Source organism: Diadema antillarum, unplaced genomic scaffold (genome assembly GCF_040938485.1).
Source record: "Diadema antillarum isolate AM-2024a unplaced genomic scaffold, OU_Dant_1.0 seq00000318_RagTag, whole genome shotgun sequence".
Taxonomy (NCBI): Eukaryota; Metazoa; Echinodermata; class Echinoidea; order Diadematoida; family Diadematidae; genus Diadema; species Diadema antillarum.
In genome coordinates this window covers 585687-592199 of record NW_027271337.1, presented here as the reverse complement: position 1 = coordinate 592199, position 6513 = coordinate 585687, and positions in this window count along the sequence as shown.

Genomic DNA, 6513 nt, shown 5'->3' with positions numbered 1-6513 from the left:
GGAGACCTCCGCGTGCGATCTGGCATCCGGGCTACTATAAGGTGCAGTGATGGGAATCAGCCAGTAATACGTGTGTGTGTATAGATGTGTGTGTATGTGTCTGTGTGTACATTTCATAGCTCTTGTGCTATGTCAGGAGATGTTTCCACACACATGTCCTTTCAAATACATGCTGTCACACTCGCCTTTGTTCTTGTGTTCGCACAGGCGTGAAGTCCCTTTTGTTGAAAACGCAAGCAATTGCTTGTGCGGGACAAGCAAAAGGTATTAGCGTAATCAAAAGGTTATGCATATGGATTTAAGCAATTGCTTGAGCTAGACCTTTTGCTAGACGAGTTTGTGCTTTTGCTTGAAGCAATTGCTTACAAGCAATTGCTTGTTTTATGCATTCGGCCCTCTGTAAATATTTGCTCTATATCACACATATCCTCCACTTTTTGCCTATTGTTAGCATTAAAATCCAAGGGAGGATTTGTCTTCAATTGAAAGTCTTTCAAAAAAGAAAACATGAACAACAGATACAAAATAAGTGTGAACATGGTCTGTTATAATTACTGTTCAAGTGTATATCAACTTTTTGAGCTTTAATTGACTACAAGATGGATAAGACTTTAAAAAATCAATTGCATGTTATTGAAACATGCATGGGACGATAATCGAAAGCCAGTAACGGACATTTTGTTTTAGATACAATTTGTTTCATTGTAATCTGATGTTCTAACATTTTCTTTAATCACATTCAGAATACGACATCATTTTACCTAGCTTTAGTCACTCCTCTGGAATTTCAAAACGTAATCTTGGTCATCGTGCACACTATCCGAGAAGGCACGAAATCACATTTACAGCCTTCAATGAATTCCACCATTTGAAGCTCGAGCGAAACGACTGGCTTATGGTGCCTGGTCTGGAGATCGAGTACCTTGAGGCAGACGGTTCTATCCGACGAGAACCGATACGGACCAGAAACTGCCACTATTTCTCCAACTCACTTTCACACGAGAACTCATCGGGAGCTTTCAGCACATGCAATAAATTGGTATTAATTGATTAAGTTCACGATAAATTGTAATAAGTTTAAGACAAGCAAGGTTCGTCAGTTGCATTGGTTTGGACCATTACAATAAAGCAGTCCTAAATAAGCTGTTAAAGAGCGACATCGTGCTAACCTATATCGATCAAAAGATATTCGCGAAGGACATATATCCTTACAACTGGCAACGAATGTGTCATGGCTGCAGGGAAAACATTCCAACTAATCGATAAGTGCAAGGGACTATAGGCTACTATATGCTTGTGTGTTGCAGCTCGTTGTACTTATTTATGTTTGCTCGGAAAGACTAATTATATAGGGATGTGTATTTGTCGTTCTTATTTGATCATACCTATATACAGGCTTACCTTTATCATCCACATTAACTTTCATCCCCATGCATGGACAATACCCTTGTTGAAAACCTAAAGAAACGGGAACAGTGTCTCCAAGATATTAGCACTATCTTGACATTTCCCTTCCACGTTTTAACAATGGAGTATGTTCGTCCTTTGGGAGCAATTGTAAGAAAACATAACACCTGCCATTTGTGAGCGTTAACCAGCTGGCGAAAGATATTGAAGTTAGTCATTCAATACAATAAATATTACTTCTTTTTCATTTTTAATATAGATGACTACAAATGTGTCGGTACATTTTCCTTATTGTTGTCTTGTGTTGTTAAGTTGTTTCGGTTTCATTATGTTGTTTCTTTTTTTTTCTTTATGCCAGCGTGGAGTGTTGACAATCAAGGATGATGTACTGTACGTCGAACCTCTCAAAAATGACCACGCCCAGAGAGTTCGGAGGAGTCCATCGGAGACGTCGCATCCTCATCTCATTTACAAGCGAGAGGCGATCAGCGAACATGAGGAGGGTGTTCAATGTCCCGTTTCCGGTAGGCCTACGGAGCAATCCTTTCATCCCCCTTTCCGCCATGTGGTGTAAATGTCGAACGACATATCGCCAATATTGACTAAAAAAGGAAGAAATGTCGAAAGACAAAAGCGGACAAATATGGTTTCGTAGGTTAGCATATAGCAGGATTATCATGTGTTATATTGGAAAAGATATGCTCCGGATGTTACACATAATAATGACGTATTGTTCAAGCTAAGCCCTTACATGAAAGAACCTATTGGTATTTAACAATCTTAAAGGGGAACGGGTTACCTCGGTACGTTAATTCCACTGGATGCAGAGTATAAAATTGAAAAAAAAAATATGTATCGTGCGTGAACTTTTTTCTCTTCTTCTTGGAAACCCAATGACAGATCAAACTGGCAGGCAGCATTCCCAGGGTAATAGAAAATTGATTGTTGAAGTGGACACCATTCCCCCCCCCCCCCCCACACACACACACGGGAGCTACCAAATGCTCTTAAATTAGGAGCTGCTTCTTTATGAGTACTTACATTGGAGATTGCATTTTTATTTTGCTCATGGCGGGTCCGGGCGGCCCCTCAGGGCAAGGGGATGCCAAGTTTGGGCCGAATTTTCACATTTTAATCTTTTTCTAAAAAATAATGGTTGAAATTAGAACGAACGTGGCAGATATTTTTGCTTGGATGATACAATGTGTAGCCTGTACAAAGTGATGGCAGAATTTCCCACTTAGGACCTCTATCAGGTCTCAGAAATCGCAAATTAGAAAAATTAAAAAAGAAGATCCTCTTCTATAAAACCATAGTTACTAGTAATTGAGAGTTTACTCTTAGTTCTTAAGAATTACTTGTTTCGAGCTAATGTATGCGGGGTGGCCCCGGCCTTGGTGGCCATTTTCGCATTTTAATCTTCCCTTGGAAAGCATGTTGTCATATCTTCTACAAACGTGGCGGGTATTCATTGTCAGTGTGATAGAATGTAGAAACGGACACCATACCTTCTGGGAGATCCCCCAAAGCTTCCCGATTCTGCTAGGTTCTTCTGGGCAATAGTCTGCAAGAATGTGTGGAAGGGACACTTGTGATACGCAGGCAAGCACCTACGGATCTCCCGGTTTTTGATGTTGTTGTTGTAGTTGTTGTGTGTAAGTGTGCGTGTGTGTGTGTGTGTGTGTGTGTGTGTATGTGTGTGTTTTGGTTGGGGAGGGAGTGACAAATCCCACAGAAACCTACATTTATAGCATTTTCTTTAATTTACCATTTCATTTGTTCATTTGTTTCTTTTTATTTCACCCTGCAGGGTTGACCGAATAAGTTGCATGATAAAACTAAAAGCACATCCCCCTAAAAAAAATGCCCCATAGCTTTATAGTAATTCTCCATTAAAATACGTGGAACATAAATTAGACAAATACAGTATCATGTCAATATCATGTAAATACACTCACTCTCATATCAACAATATCATAATTGAAGCGGTAAGAAATCCATTTCTCCGCGCTTACTAAGAAAAAAAAAAACTAAGAAAAACCCTCTTGTCTGTTTTCCGTACTTTTCTGTTCATCAAAATTCTATTATCATCATTATTATTATCATTATCATCATTACTGTTATTATAAATATCATTATTAACATGTTATGATTATTATTAGTATTTAATCGTTATATTTTTTTTCATGCTTATAATTCAAGGAATCAGTGTGGCGGGTATTAATAGAGATGGGGAGAATACCAATGCTGTGCCTGGGAATGAAACATTGTATGACGGCCCATACCTGGGCAGAAAATATCTCGAGGTCTTCTACCTGGTGGACAGTTTGGTCTTCCAGGACTTCGGGGAAGAGACGGAGAGTTACGCCATGACTATTTTGAACATTGTGAGTCTTTAGTAAAAGTACGTGACGACGAACCTGTTTCGTTAAGAACCCACTCTAAATACTTGTAAGACTAAGTGTGGTTGATCAAGATTGCTTTTACTTGCTTGTTCGCTTAAAAACACACACACACACACACACACACACACACACAAAGCATAGTTTGCTCGTAAGTATATGTAATGCATAGGCCAATACAAGGTATATCGTAAAACATTTACATGATTTAAATGTTTCTTAGGGAGGACACTTCGTCAATTTCACGTAATTACGACAAACTGGCAAGTTGTTAAAAAAACCCATTTAAAGCAGAAATTTATAGAGAATCTAGAAATATGACAAGTTTGATATCTACGGAAAGCTACGAAGCTAGTTAACAAAACTGGATATCTTTTAGACGATGTAACTTTACCCATAAACTGTTTTTGAGATTGAAAAAACACCCAATTTCCATGACCACGTATAGCTCCGTTCGCTACAAGAAACATCGGATTTGAGCGACGTCACCAAATGTGTATGAGCTGATTTGCCGTACGGCTATTATGAGACCCGCTCTGCAAAACCCGAAACTGTGATTTCGCGCTTCAGCCCGAAAAAGGTCAAAAAATGACCTACCTCAGGGACCAAATTGACATTTTGGTATCACGTTGTAGGGGAAATTTTCTAGTTTCTGATTGATATCATCAACATTTCGAAATACAACCTACAAAATGTTGAATTTCGAAGAGAAAAGTGGGATGTCAATCTCAACAGTTGGCCAAAATCTTACGTCTAAAGACCAAATCGCCTTCGCTTACGGCGAAAATGACTGTTCTTTTGGCGATCGTGTCTTAGATATTCTGCGTTGAACCCTGACACATTTGGTACCTACAGAAAGCTCTACCTCTGCCTATTCCAAATATGATCATGGCATGATGTCATGCTATTCACTTTCATTCATAAACTCGTCTGAAACATGCGTAAGTTTATGCAAATCGTCTCCCAAACGCGTAAACAGCGTTATTGCTTACCAAGACACGTGATCGAAATACGTGTTCACGATTGGTCAACTGCGCCGAAGACCCCCTTGTTTACAAGCAACCTACGTGTTATACTATGGGGATCGCTGCAGCAGCGGTGCATGCTTGCATGCAACACGTGTATCGTGACTGCTGCTCAGCACGGAAATGTTGCAGTTTCCCGCTTTGTTAGACTGTCTTTTTTAAGCAAGTTGAGGTAGAAATTAGAATTTAAACCAACACACAACAGAAAAAGAAGGTCACATTTATCTAACAAACCTTCACCATGCCATCACGAAGAAGAATCAAGCTGAAATCACGGCATCGAGGAATACCTCTTCACTGCCGATTCTGCTGGTACTCTTGTGCGTACACCTGATCACGGCAATCGCGAATCTTGAGCTGATTACGGTAGGTTTTGTGCTTTTCAAACGTCGTATTTCTGTAAATTTATGGGTGTAAAAACGATTTCCAATCAATTACAGCTCTTTGACTTAATTATCATCCTCTATGAGTATGTAAGATTACCTTAGCTATACGCAATTCCCCCGCAATGATCGATTTGTTGTGTCAATAAAAACAGCAAATTGTGGCTGTACGAAGGAACAGCTGATCACGGCAATCGTGAATCTTGAGCTGACGATAGGTTTTTTGCTTTTTAAAACTTTGTTTTTCCGTAAATTTATGGGTGTAAAAATGATTCCAATGAATACAAACAAACAAACAATTTCACGACGTTAATATATAGTTTTGGCGGACGATTTATGCTATAGATTGACAACAAATTACACACCAATTTTTTGAAAAGTGCACACAGTTTGCCTATAGATACGTAAATCCCACTGGGTTGCATACACGTTTAGTGACGTCGCAGATTTGGCAGTTTTCGTAGCCGCATCGAACTTTTTCCAGTGCTCAAATGTGGTAAAAATAGAAATTCTTGTATTCAAAGCAGAGACAACTTTATTGCATGATTTATGTCAGATGGAAAACAGTCAATTTATATGACATTATTTCCTATAAATGTCTTCTTTAAACGGTCCAAATTGTACAATAGAATGGAACGTTTAATCGATATTCGTCCGTTGTCCATGAAGCACAGTATACTACGGAGAATTCTTAATAATTCCAATACGTCTGAAGCATTCTAATACGCCTCAACACATGGTACCGACCATGCCAATACAGTCATGTACGCATATCCTTGTCACCGGCTCTCGATAATAGGTCCATACCTTGCGTGCAAAAAAGACAAGAAAAAACAACTGAAACATGAATAATTTTTATACACACTTGATGACGATGAGCTCACAGTGGTGTACAGTTGTCTTGAAATAAAACTTTGGTGACAAACTAACAACCATCAAACCTGCACATTACATAATACCACCCCCCCCCCACACACACACAAACCCCAAACAAACAAACCAACAAACAAACAAACACACGAATTACCAAACAAACTGGTGGGCGTTGCCATTACACAAGGCACCATCAACACTGGAAAAAACTTACATATTCATAAACCTGCTATGTGCAATCTGGTCCGTTTAGCTTAGTGCAAATGTAATTTATTTTTCCTACAGGAAATAAACTTCTCTACTTTCTCAATAAAGAGTAGATAGTTAGTAGAATGTTTGCTGCATGGCTTCATATCTTTATGATAACATACCAAAATATACTGTTTCCCTATCAGCACCAGAAAATTAACCATCCACATATTA